Source organism: Rhagoletis pomonella, unplaced genomic scaffold (assembly GCF_013731165.1).
Source record: "Rhagoletis pomonella isolate Grant_MI unplaced genomic scaffold, Rhpom_1.0 Rhpom_scaffold_00005, whole genome shotgun sequence".
NCBI lineage: Eukaryota > Metazoa > Arthropoda > Insecta > Diptera > Tephritidae > Rhagoletis > Rhagoletis pomonella.
Genome location: NW_023458559.1, coordinates 37594785 through 37610213, shown reverse-complemented (window position 1 = coordinate 37610213; position 15429 = coordinate 37594785).

Below are 15429 nucleotides of genomic sequence, written 5' to 3'. Positions count from 1 at the left end.
ATGTCGAATTTAAGCTCATATACGATGGTGATGTAGATTGTGATGCGCACAACAATCAGTGGCGATTTAAAGTGTGATGTTATAACAGACAGATGTGCATATGTATGTACTATATAATAAAAACATACATACATGCATACGTACAACATTTCTGCTACAGTTGAAGGATACTAATGACTGAAACAACACGAAAAATAAATAGAGGACAGATGAAGAGACATGGAACAAACAACTACAAAAACAATACTACCAAACAAATAACAACAAACAGTAAAGCCAAAATTGAACTGCAACTGTAACAACAAAAAGGGATAAACAATATTAAAAATAAAAGTGAAACAATTTAATAACTGCATAAGGACATACATATTGTATATTTGAGAGGTTAGTTAATTTAGCAAAAATTAAAGAAAATATAACAGTTAGCTAAATAAGTTGTGGGATAGGTAGAAATCAAAAAGTAAGGGATGTAGAGGCGGGCAACAAGAGTTGTATTTACGATAATTCAAAGGGAATTCTTTAAGGAATTTTTTTATTTTCTTTAACTGTTATTTTTTGTTTGAATTTTTACAACTTTTGCTATTTTGTGATTAAAAAATAAATAATGTTCGAAAACAGAAAGAAATGTATATGGCGAACGTGTGTGGCGTTCGTGAATGTCGGACGCGAAGGAAAAGGGGAAAGGGAGGGTGGTATTGCTAATATATTAACGTTGATTAATTATGATACTGTTGGGAATTTTGTATTGTACATTTGCCATAATATAATAATGGAAAATACGTGTAAAGAAAGCAATTGTAATGGTGCCTTAATTACAAAGTGTTTAATTTCCTAAATTTAAATATTTAAAAAACTGAAAAAAAACTTAAATCAATAATGATTATTATGTAATGTATAAATAATTGAGTCCAATAGTTGAAATGTGAAAGGCTTCTTCTACTTACTACAAAACATACGTACATACAATGAGTGCATTTCCAAAGCATCAAATAAAATACCCAACAACCTTTTAAGATGGGTACCTTGAAAATTTCCGCTGATTTGCTATAAGGCCCACGCATATGCATGCATACATATGTATGGTTGCCTCACTGGTAGGCATAGCACGAGCTGCCTTAGCTGCCCTAATGTGAATTATTTGAAACAAAGAAGAAAACAACAGGTAATGGCCAAGCAATCAGTTCTTCCGTAAAATGTACTAAACTCAAACCGTATCCGTATACCGAATGTTGTTAAGAAACAAAGAATATGTTTCAACAAAATTTTCCGCTTTGTGTGCCCTCCTTAAGCGCCACCAACCAACAATGTTGTTATCCCTACCAACACGAACGCAAACCAACTGAAACCAAACCAAACCAAGCAGTATGAAACACATGCATACATAATTACTGCAGGCACTATATCAGACCAGCCTTAAACGTACGTGGTAATAAACAAAAAATCGAACCGCACAGTAACTGAAATTAATACAAAGACATACAAACGCCCAGCCACTAAAACCAACCGATAAAATACGCCTAAAAACACTGAACACCTGGCGTGATCTGAAAACTAAAAGTCTTTTGCCATGAAAAATGAATTTTAATAAACCACACGAACTCACCCTGACGTATGAAAAATAAAAACAAAACACATATAGAGCTGTTGAAAAATTGAGCGACATCTAAACGAATTAAGCAGAGTGGCCGAAAGTAAAAAAAAAAAATAATAATAATAAATAAAATAAAATGCAGAAATCGGCGGAGGAGAAGCATTAGTGGGGTAGACCAAAGCCAGAACAAAAAACTGGCTTCATTCTGTGATCTATAGAACAGACGTTTGCGATAAACCCTATATCAAGTTTGAGAGAAGGACACACTAAAATTTAAATTAGCACAGCATTAGGAGCTTTTTTTTGAATTATATCTTGGCGAAAATTACTGAATCCTATGAAAAGACCTGTAGGCGAATTGAGAAAGTAGAAAAGAAGGAATGAAGCAGGGCGCTACTTTTTAAAATCTTCCTTTTTTGTGAATGGTACTTAGAATGATAAAATCAGGGACATAGCGAACGAACAAAGGCTAAATAGTTGTATTCTAATAGTCAAACAAAGTATCACCACTCTGCAAATAGTAGTCCAAAATAGCGCAGGTAGTGCCAGCCATAGTACCCCGGATGAACCCCGATAGTACCCGGAAGAAACAAACAAAAGACGACAAAAATGCAGCGGCTGGTACGGTACATGAGCGCGACGTGGAAGACAAGGCAAGGTACGAGGATAGGCCCATAGCGAGAGAGTACGAAAGGACATGAGACAGGTTGTGCAGCTACAATTGAGGCAAACAAAGCAAAATAACGAGAGCGCTCTCAGACTGAGGACACTCATGAGACCGTAACAAAGAAAGCTAGGCGAGGAATTGATGCGAAGTCCGCAGCACCCTAGAAGTATTGCTACGTATTTTAGTAATGTCGCCAGAGATCACCTATAGGCCGCAATAGTAGACGAAAATAGCAAGATGCAACTAGCAGTTCAGCATAAATGGGTGGAGAGTGATCTGAAGCTGTCAAGTCTCCTCATGAACTACGTACTCGACAACCTCAAATGTACTCAGCCAGAGTTCGACTCGTCGGTTATTGAACGAAATGCAGCTTGAAGAAGCAAATATATACTTCTTAGATCACTACGGCAACAACTAGTTCCAAGTATTCTTATTGAAGATCCTTAGAGAAGTTGGTTTAAAGCTTAAATAGACGGCAGCGTTGATCCGGATTAACTCGGACTTAATCCGGATCAACTGCAGTTAATTGCCGAGTTGATCCAGATCAGCGCTGCCATCCGATTATGCTTTTAGATAAAATTATTATGAAGAGTAGAGCTTACGAAAGATTTATAGAGGGCAACTCAATGAAAAACGCTCCTTGATCGTGTGCAACAGTGAATCTAGGTTCTGAATCAAGCCAAGAACAAATCTAGATTCAGTGATCAATTTCAAAATTAAAAGCCTACATTAGCGTGGAAGATTAATTTAGGTTAAGCTAGGTTGTAGTGGTTGTTCTCATTTAGATGCTTTATGATGGCACATCTAGGCCTGGTGGGCCGTTGTGGTACTATTTTGACTCGCAGTTGATTCTGATCGTCTGTCTAGAAACAAAAACAACTTGAGAGATCGAACGAAAAATTACACTGAAGATCGCCGAAAGGTTTATGTAAATGACAGATCTTTGTCGAACTTATGTTAGTCGTAAGAGAAATATTGATGAAGACTTCTTGATTTCCTTGTCGCTCTTTTAGCTGCTGCAATTCTACGAATTAGTTCTTCAGCCCGTTTTTTTTATTTTCAGCTCTTAAGTCATAATTTAAAGGATGATAGCGATGATTGCGGTACGTCCTGGGACCCATAGCATACTAGTTATCTATTTGGCTGCAAGAAAACTCAGAACATATCTAAGTATATTCAACTGCGGCTTTAGATGGGATGGTGTAAAACTTTTGAAATTTTTTGATAAACTATTAAAAATGTATAACCAATAGGAGTTCGACCCAGGCCGCTCCAACGTGCTGCTAAGCTTTGCTCTTACTCCACAATTTTCACTGCCTTCGTCTACAGAACTTAGCTTTTTTCTATAGATGTCGCTCTCATCGCTCGTTAGACAGTAAAAGCGCTTTTTCTCTGACCAAAAACCACTGTAGTTAAATGCAAGTGAACATCTAAATACATAGTGCATACATACATTCAAATGTAGACATTAAGCGAAGATTTAAATTAAAAAAATAATAAAGAAAATATACATAAATTAATTTTATTGAAGCGATTATAAGTATAATAGAGTAGAGATTTTTTTTTTGTTATTGTAGCAATGAAAAACGTACGTAGTTGTTCTTAGAAGCCTAAGCAGAAATAGTAAAGTATTCAGCAAAGAAGCGAAAAATAATAATTGGTCTTAAATGCGCAAAAATTTACACCAAACAAATTTTTTGAAATCACAGAAAGATAAGCGAGCTAAAAATACATTTAGTTCGCCAGCAAAAAAGCTAAAAAATAAAATAAAATAAAAAACAAGAGCCGGTAGTGTTAAAAGCAAATGAATACTTGCAACATTTTTTGAATGTTTATTCGCGAAAAAACCATTTTTTAAGTATCTCAATGTAAAACCGACACCTTTAAAATGCATAAATACATACATACAAATGCATAAACAAAAATTGTATGTTTACCTACGTAATTTATATGTGTGCGTGTATATGTCAAATAGGATTTGAAATTCGAAAATGCAATCTACCCAACAAATAACTAAGCACACACAAACCCAGATAAATATATCGATATATCCCTTTCAAACACACACAAGCACACCAACCAATGAACCAATCAACACCTGCAACTTTTATGTATATATATTTATTTGTATAAAAAGAATCGCAGAATGATGTATTAGTAAATAAATAGCTTTTAAGTTATAAACATAATTCTTGGGTACAACACAGGATTAAAAAAAATATTTAAGCAAAAAAATACCGTTAAAATTTATTTACATTTGCGCATGAATGTGAAAACAAAAATAGGTGAAATAAGATACAAGAAATGAAGTAAAATATGTATAGAGAAGTGAATAAAACAAAAAATATAGTATCTACAATATAAGGTATTTTAGATATTCTTATTTAATATCCAGCTAACAAAAAAAAAAAACATTGTAAGTAGGCTAAAATTGAAATTAAAGAATTTAATAGATAAAAAAGGACAACTGGCAGAAAATAATATAAACTGCAGTGAAACAAGGCGTAGAATAAATAAGTAAATAGTAAGTATTTACATGCATATACAGGTACTCAAATTTGTTTGTGTACAAGGCGAGTAAATGAAAGTGATGAATTTTACAGTATTGTAGACAACGGGGGCTCTAAAAGAAAAGAGTTAAAAGAGTAAAGCAAAAATTTCTGGGTTACACCGAGAGCAAATTGCTGGCTCTGATTTTCTGACTGATGGTGTAACAAAGACTTTTTATAATGATATTGAGTTAAACATTCTGAAATATTACGAATTATGCACGCTGAATTCATAAAATAAGTGCTGAATATTGTCCTGATAGATAATAACGGGTGATTTTTTTGAGGTTAGGATTTTCATGCATTAGTATTTGACAGATCACGTGGGATTTCAGACATGGTGTCAAAGAGAAAGATGCTCAGTATGCTTTGACATTTCATCATGAATAGACTTACTAACGAGCAACGCTTGCAAATCATTGAATTTTATTACCTAGAAAAGTTGGCAGAAAATCCGCTTTTTTATCGACAAATTTTGTTCAGCGATGAGGCTCATTTCTGGTTGAATGGCTTCGTAAATAAGCAAAATTGCCGCATTTGGAGTGAAGAGCAACCAGAAGCCGTTCAAGAACTGCCCATGCATCCCGAAAAATGCACTGTTTGGTGTGGTTTGTACGCTGGTGGAATCATTGGACCGTATTTTTTCAAAGATGCTGTTGGACGCAACGTTACGGTGAATGGCGATCGCTATCGTTCGATGCTAACAAACTTTTTGTTGCCAAAAATGGAAGAACTGAACTTGGTTGACATGTGGTTTCAACAAGATGGCGCTACATGCCACACAGCTCGCGATTCTATGGCCATTTTGAGGGAAAACTTCGGAGAACAATTCATCTCAAGAAATGGACCGGTAAGTTGGCCACCAAGATCATGCGATTTGACGCCTTTAGACTATTTTTTGTGGGGCTACGTCAAGTCTAAAGTCTACAGAAATAAGCCAGCAACTATTCCAGCTTTGGAAGACAACATTTCCGAAGAAATTCGGGCTATTCCGGCCGAAATGCTCGAAAAAGTTGCCCAAAATTGGACTTTCCGAATGGACCACCTAAGACGCAGCCGCGGTCAACATTTAAATGTAATTATCTTCAAAAAGTAAATGTCATGGACCAATCTAACGTTTCAAATAAAGAACCGATGAGATTTTGCAAATTTTATGCGTTTTTTTTAAAAAAAAAGTTATCAAGCTCTTAAAAAATCACCCATTATATTAATTTACGACAAAGTAAAATATATATAATTTAATACCGCTTATAAACATAATAAAGTTTTAAAAAAATATTCCGCGCGCCCAAAAACGTATAATTATAAATATATACGTTGAAAATGTGATATGAAAAGGAATTATTAATGATTTTTCCGTATTCAGCGCATTTAAATACAGCGTAAGTAAAGAAATTAAGCGAAAAAAGCAATAAATATTAGAAGCAATCACATCACTGATGGCAATCCTGATGGAAAATATATTCTGACCAAAGTTCTCAACAATACCTTTCATTTGATATCCATATTGCGATGTTTTAGTTAAATTGTGTAAAATCGAAAATATGTGGTAGCCTTACACTATTATCCTAAGAGATAACATTTTGTATAAAGAGAAAGCATTGTTTAAGAACCTTCTCTTGGTACACAGGAATAGTAATATTTTGCCTTTTTTTTCTAAGCAAAAAAAAATAAATAAATATGCGATTCAAAATAGGTGGCAACCCTATTAAAAAATTTTTGAATTAGGGATCTTTAAAATACCTTCCATTTGACACCCATATCATGATGTTTTAATTAGATTTTAACTAATTTCGATTAAGTGGCAACCTTATATGAGTCTTCTCGGAGTTAATGCCTATTCATTCCTATAAATAAAAACAAATATTTCGAACTGTTTATACTGAGCTTACTATTATTAAGAAGGTACCTTATAACCGCAACACCTATCCAGCTCATTTTTCTAAGTATTTTATTTAGTTAAATCAATTATATTTATTGCTTTTCTTCGCTCAAAGATATATTCAGCGCTTAAAAACTTTCAAATTCAAGATTTTTCTATATTTTATGCTTTGTTTCTGGAATATGTTGTCAGTAACGAACTATTCAGCTTGCTATAAACCTTATTCAGCGCGCTGAATTCGTTTTAATGCAAATATGTGGATACTAGCTGCCAAATTATTTCGGCAGACACGGAATGTAATGCATCCTGTTTAATTTACGTTCTAATTCTAATGCCACCCAGGCATAAAAAACTTTGGGAACTAATTCAACACCACCTCAGTCAGAAACTTGCATCAGGTTGAAATGAAACCCCGACTTGCTGCCAAGAAATTATGACTCACAGAAGGGCTCAACGCGGCGCATTACCATTGCTAAGGATAAACACTGCAAAAATATACACATACATACTTTCATATTAAATACATACTTGAAAACTTCGTAAACACGAAAAACAACAGCAAATATACGACTTTCGAAATAGCTATGGTTTCTTAAATAAGAAAAAATAAATAAATACATACACACATACAAGCAAATATACATACATATACATTTAAAAATATAAAAAAAAAACTCATTGCAACCAAAACCACAAACATTTATGTATATTAACAATTTGAAACAAAAATATTGCGAATACGCAAAACAAATGTTCAATATCTGAGGCGAATAAGAGAAACCTTCAACCAAACATGTTTCACAATTTATTGAACAAAAATTAATAAACATGAAAAAATTACAAATATTTTAAAATTGAAGAATATTTACAAGAGGATAACAAAAATAAATAAATTAAGCAAATGGTTAAGACAATATTGTTTGTGAATATTATATTAATAAACCAAAAATAAATAAATAAATAAAAGTATAAAATATTAGTGAAACACTGTGTAAAAATAAAACAAAGCGGTAGACGCAGTGAGTTTTTTGCTGTTTGTGAGAAAAGAAAGCAATTTTTAGGGAGGTGATTGAGGCTCATATTAAACTTTTGAGTTGAATTAGCTAAGTAATGCAATCATTTGAGTATTTAAATATATAGACGAAATATTGCCACAAAAATTCATTATTTGCATAACATTTGTATTTATTGCACAATTATTTTGAGCGCTAAGTTCCAACAGTGTAGCTCGATTCGTTCTATTTAAAGAAGAATGAACCAACTTCACTATGCAGAATTTTTTTGAATATAGTTCAATAAAGTTCTCCTACGAGATCCTTTGACCATAATTTTTTCATTAATGAGAAATACAAGATGCTCTTGGTGTAAAATTTTTCATTACCACTCGCTCGCGAATGAATTTTTATTCTCAGTTACTAAACAGTTCATTACTTATATCATTTCGCATCCCTGAGCTTACTGCGGGGATCCAAATTTCTACCCGAGTCGGCCTAAAAATTCTACGTCAAGTTATACTAGGTTGTATGTGTGGCTGCATTTAATAATGTACGCACTTTTGGACTATTAAATTACAACTGCGATAGGAAGCGAAGGAGAGTCGAACGTTGACTGAAAAAAAAAGATGCGAGCCCGAAAAAAAGTTCCGCAAGCGACTATTATCTAATCCGGGAAACTCATTAAGTTTGAAAAGGAAGTGCACAGGATGGTATTTAAACCTTAAGTTTGCCTAAGCAGAGCAGCCAAGAAGCAAATGCTGAGTTGATTCCACCTCATCGTCTTCCATACAGCGTGCGGGCTTGAGGTGATGATGAGCTTTACCATAGCGATTGCAATCAGATTTAAGGGCTCTTTAGACCGCCTCCGATCTATTCGTCGCCAAAAGAACTTAATCACCTTATATTTCAAAGTTTGCATCAAGCGCTATTGAAGCTGGCTTGATGCTCATTTTTCCAGCTGCAGACCAAATTTGGCTACATACTCTATTTACGAAGCCACTGTTCCTCAAAAGTGCCCGAACTTGCCAGTTCATCGGCCCTGTAGTTTCCCGCATCGCCTTGTCCTGCGACGCATATTAATGAATTCAAAAGCAACGTATTCTGATGCCGAGGGCTACCTGGCTATTTGATTATATGTTTACTTCCTTGATTCGGTAGCTTAATATTAAGATTTATGAGAAAGAATACGTCTCAATCTATCATCCCAGCAAACTTTCTATCCGTAAATAAATTTACTGAACCCTTATTCAGAACGTTTAGCCTTGCGTTTAGTTATATAAAACTTATAGCTGAATAGAATGCAGCAATCCTGAAAAGCTTGGTGTAGAGTTCTCCTTATACTTTTAATCGCAAGCTAGATTTGCTGGTTGGCCTGCTGATTGGGCAAAAACTATGGGGCCAACATCACTGGAGGAGGATGACGATACAAAGCACTTTTCGGATTTTCGGATCAGATGTATTGAGCATAGATCAGATAGATTCGACAACAGAGTTCTCAAGTTCATTAAGTAATCTGGCAAGTTTGCAGAGGAGTTGATCTGCCTTGTTCTACATACTTGCTGTCAGAGAGAGACAGAGTTACTTCGTGTGCTTGGCTTTTGAATTAGGATCTCCCGGGCCAATCAAATTCATATTCCCATCGGTATTTCTAAAACCAAAAATATGTATAAGCAAAGAATACTTTTCCTTCTAGAGATCGATTCGAAAGTAAATAGCATATTTTGAAGATGGAGAATTATTTTTAAGAGTTTACACACTTCTTATGAAACAATCAAAACAATTAAAAAAAGTGTTTTCTTTAAATTTAATACCTTGGCGAATCGAGCTTTGCTATTGGTGTGAATGCAGTATTGAAATGTGCCAAAAATATTAAATTTATTTAATTTTTATTTTGTGAAAAAATATTATTTTGCTAATTTTAAGGTAAATATTTTTACACACATAAATAACTATGAATACACATAATTAATAATAGTGGCATTTTCTTGTGCAATATTTTACTGGGGAAAAGTGCTTTACAAACTTTAGTGAAGAGACAAACTGCATGCAAAAAAAGTATGTGAACATTTATGTAGTGAAAGTGATTTTAGAGCAAAAGGGTAATGATTTGACTGGCTTTAATTTATCACTGAAATTATAGAAAAATAAAATTTAAATGGTATGTAGGCACCATTTAAAAAAAAAAAAATTATATATAGTAATAAATAAAGTTAAATGAAGTATACAAGTCTATACAACTTGAAAAAAAACAACAACAAGAGCAACAAATAAAACAACAAAAATTTAGTTATGTAATGTAAGTGTAAAACAAAAAAAAAACAATTTAGTCAAGTGAAAAATGTAGTGAAAAAACTTATGAGCATAAAAAAATGCATTATAAGAGTAGTGAATGAATAAAGAAAAAAATGAAAAAGGAGTAAATATGTACATATTTCACTTTGGCAGTAAAACCGACAACAACACAAAGGAATATCACGAATTTCACTTAACGGCAACTTAGGTATGTAAATGAAAAAGTACGAAAATACGAGTATTTTAAAAAAATTAAATAAACAATGGATTGTGCAGAAAAATGAGATATTTCTATTTCACAGAGTTGAAATTAAAAAGTAAGTATTTGAAAAGCGTTTGAAAACAAAAGTAAAGTAAGGCAATAATAGCTATTTGCGAGCGGGTGGCAACACTCTGCATAGCTGATTGACCACCAAATGCGTTTACTGCTTTTTTAGTTCTTTTATTAATTATTATTTTTTTATTTTTTTAAGATATAGACTATACAAGCAAAAAACTTTCAACAAAAACTTAATAACACATTTACAAGAACAGCACATTACTAATATTATTATTATACTACATATTTATATGCTACAAAAATAAAAACAACCAAAATATTCAAACAATAATATTATTATTGAAAAGTACCAGCAAGAATTTTAACTGCTGCTATGAGCTTAATTAGCAATTTTTAAATACGAAACAAAATACATATGAAAATACAATAAAGCAACAGGAATAAACGCAAAATGAAAACATTATATAACAAATTATTGCATATTATTGAATAGCAATACAAATACATATATACATACAACCAATAGTGATTAATTATAATACACTTATATTTGTTACAGTTCAGCATACAACATTTTTTTTATGCTGCATGAGACTGTACGACATTTTTTCTCGGTTTGAAAATAATAAAAGTTTAAATTCACAATAAATATTTATTTAAAAAAATATACACTCGAGGATAGCATACTTTTAGCGCGAGTGAAAGTGAAAAGCAAGACATTTGTAAGTAAAAAATTAAAAAAAAAAAATACAAATAAAAAATGTATGTAAAGATTTTGGTGTAGTGGGGGGCATACTTAGATATGTATTTTGTGCCAAAAGTGAATTTTGTCTTTAAAATGTAATTATTTTTAGCAAATTTTATCACCAGCATAAGCAAATACAGAAGTAGTTGGCAAATTCATAAACCACACACATATATATACTTACACACACACATATCTACATATTTTCAGGCATTAAAACAGTGAAAATGAATAAATTATACATAAATCTACATTATAGTGCATCACCAAAAAATGCGGGTTTTTCCGCGGAAAATTTAATTTTTTTTTATATCTTAACACTCCTGCCAAAATATTTTGGTAAAATATAAAGATTAAACACTTTTTATCAATACATTTTTTTTATTTATTTTTTTTATTCAAAAAAATCACCTAAGAATATAGAAGAGTTTAAGCTTAGAATAATATAGAAGAGTTTAAGCTTAATGTTTAAAAATTGTATCAACGGAATCAAAATGAAAAGATTTCTTAGATATTTTCAAATCGTTCCAGCTTATGTAACTTCATATTTTTCCGAACTATTTTGGCGGCAGTCTTAAAATATGATAAATTTTATAACTCCGATGGAAAAACATTACCGATTTTTATTTTTATTTTTTTTTTCGTACGGAAAGTGATGCACCCTACTGTACATATGTATTATGAATATATATGAACACAAATTATAAAGATATTATTAAAAAAATATTAAATTAAATTAAAAATTAATTGTTTAATTCAGATGAGCTTTTTGCTTTGAATAAAATTGAATCACATTTAATCAATTCACTCTAAAATGTTTTCTCAAAAAATTCGACGAATGTTGAATTTAAATTATTTTTTAACTCATATATGGACTTTTGAGCTAAATTGCTACTAGATTAGTGGATTATTTATGTATGAACTTTAAAAGATTGGATGCGGTTGCTCGAATCACAATGCGCCCAAGAGTATGCAACATTAGATGCACAACTTTTGCTTAAACTCAACTATCAACTACGATGCAAAGTTATTCGCTAAATAGTATATGCTTTCATTCTCGCCTTTAACAATGGTTCCGTTCAAAAAAGGGCAAGTGTATTTCACCACCATCAAGGGGACCGAGCGTGTACACCTCCTTGCGGCCATCAGTAGATCAAGTGTACTGAGCATAGAAACGCGGGGAGTTTCAGTGATGACTAAGAGAAATTACGCAAGTCAGATTATCTCTGCTATAGGCATTTTTATACAATCAGCTGAAAGTCTTATCACTGATCGTTATATTGTCCAAACTTTTTTGTGTTGAGTAGAAAAACAACGCGCTTTGTGGATCGAACTGCTTGGCAGAAATTCAAAACTCTCCATCTATGCGTGGATATTCCAGCGACAAACTCCTCGAGGATTTCCAATATTTCCACTAGGACCGACGATGTGATCGGTACAGACGTTTGTTTGTCTCTTTAGGGAATATCTATGACATCAACTGCTTGCAGACGAGCTTCTAGGAAGGCTTAAGTTCTTTTAACCTTTTACAACGTCTGTACATGTTGAGGTCTGCTCTGAGTTGCCTTGTTTCATTAGTACTTCACTCCTGTCATCTTTATAACTGTCGCCTATGATGTCTATGATTTTCCACTCTTTGGCTAGACAGGAAATAATCTTGTCCGGACGCCATGCGCTTTGGTCATCTCCGGTGGTATGGCGTGTGCTCTGGTGAAGTTCTTGGCCCTACCTCAGGTGAACAAGTGGAGGCTGTGTCGACCACAGCAATCTTAAGGCCCGATGTTCGCTGGGTAGTGGTCAACTGCTAGAGGGCGTAGACGCTTGTTGTTTGCGCTGCAGGTCTCCCGATTCATTCCACTGGTTGTTGCGATAGCTGCAGCTAAAACGGCGATTATTTTGTGAGGTGAAGGCTGAGTAGTAGCTCCAGAGTTCCCCGGGATGGTATGCGTATCAAGCTCGGAACACTTTGACGACTGCAACTTCACGACGTAACGACAGCGACATCATTTTGTCGACAAATGTCGCCTTGAAGCTAGCTTCTTAAACATTTTGAAGACCTCAGCGACATAGCAAACCGCTGATTTTAAAGTTTGACATTTTGGTATATTTATTTCACAAATTGTGTATTTTTATTTAAATAAATAAGAAAAACATGAACAATCAAGAATATGTGATTAATTTTGCGACAATTTAATTTTGCAGCACTACATCTACTCATTGTCGTCGGCAAAATTAGAAATAGATTTAATTTGGCGACGTCGACAATTGCAGTCCTGCAGCCAAGATGTCGTGCTGTCGCCAAAATAATTGTGTCCGTAAGAACGTGTGTATTTAAAATTTGACAGATGCTGGTTGTCGCTTGCTGTCGTCAAAGTGTTCCGAGCTTCAAGTTTCGCCAAAAAAAATTTGGGACATTCTACCGTAAATGTCAACGAGAAATTTTTATTTTTATCCAAAAATCTATATTTTCATCTCTTCGAGTCTAAGAAATGGTAAAAGTTCAACAAAGTCAAAATTTTTTATTTTTTTTTTTTTAATAAGCATATTAGGGTACTTTCAATGTAGAATCTTAAATTAATCTCCGTATAAGTTTAGAAATACAAATTGACACTGAATTTGTTACTAAAACATAATTTTTTCAAAATTATTTCAATAAAAAAATTGTCATATAAATATTTATGTGTGTTCATTAGCTGAATTATTGATAAGTTTAGTAGAATTAATAGAAATAAATAAATTTATTAATAACTAATCATTTTATAGCAAATTTAACTTAAAAGCAATTATTTCTGAGCTTAAAGCAATATCATCAAAATCTGAGAGCGAAACAAAAATTCAAATTATACTTATGTATGTATGTATATTTGAAGAACATATATTTTCAAGCATTAAATATTTCTACTAGAAAAAGGCTAAAAATTTAATTTTAAGACCCAGCAATTGCTTATTATTAGAATCGCGAAATAAATACGAATAGGTTCGCATTTAGTGGAAATGGAATTTTTTTTCAGAAATCCGTTTGTTAAAACAAACTTCTTTTGAAAATCGCGTACACATGAGAGAAAGAATAGATATAATTTCACATTTTCAAGAAAATTTTTTTATAAAAAAAAAACCACCACAAAGAACAAACAATTAGTTTTAATAAAAAAAGTTTGCAAATTCAGCAAAAAATACTAATTCGAACAAAAAAATTTTTTGAGAAAAGTTTCTTTATTAGAATGTTTTTTTGTGTCTTAAAATCCATTTAAGAACACAATTTCTATGCAAAAAACCAATTTTTTTTTTTACTGAAATAGAGTGCTTATCATGTTTTATTTATTAAATTTTGCAAATTTACATAAAGGAATATTTTGCCAAATACTAATTCCAATAAAAAATTTAAATAAAAAACGTTTCTTTATTAAGATATTTATTTACATTTTTTTCTTAAAATCAATTTTTTTTTTTAATAGAGTGCACATCATAAGTATATGACCATTTATTTGTTTGCTATTTAACTTTAATTATTTTTCAATTATAAAAAATTTTATAAAAAGTCTGAGTAAAAGTGTGCAATTTTGATGAAACTTTGTTGATTTTTTTTTTTTTTTTTGTACAAAGTTGAAAACTCGGATTTATAGGGTATTTGTTTAAGCATAACTATAAGAATAAATAATAAGAATAAATAGACAAAACTTGTCAACATTTGGGTGTCATATAGTTATGATGAGCACTATACTTACTTTCTACTCCTTAAAACTTTCCTTTCCCCTCAAAAGGTTTCATTACTTTTTTCTTCCATACAACAGACTCCCGGAGTTAAAAAAAACAGTGCTCACATATACACATAAAGCTTACATGAAATTAAAATAAAAAAATCACCATGGAACGCCTTTATTTATTAAGAGTTTGCGATTTTAATTTTATTAAGAATTCAGTGAAACATGTTGTACGTATGTATAATCAAATATTTAAAATTTACATAAATGTAATAATTTTTACATTACCACACATAGAACCTACTTATATACACACTTACAAATAAATAAATATTTTCACTCATTCAGTGCATGCTGGGTACACTGTGTACATGCACTACATAAACATATAGTACATACATAAATAATTCTACATACATACATATATTACGTTTACTTATAGAATACATATAGCTAACCTCAATGGTGAGAAACATATTAAAAATAATGAAGGAAATCATAAAACATATATGGAAATATTTATAAGGTAATACAGTACATATATACAAATATACATACGTCTACATCTACATATACATATAACAAATATATTAAAAAGTATGGACTATACCTACTATATTATTATCATTAAATTTAAAACAAATTGTAGGCATTTTATGTAAAACCTTTAATTTGTTGGATTCAATAATAAAAAACAAAATGTGGTTTTATTATAACAAAAAAAAAA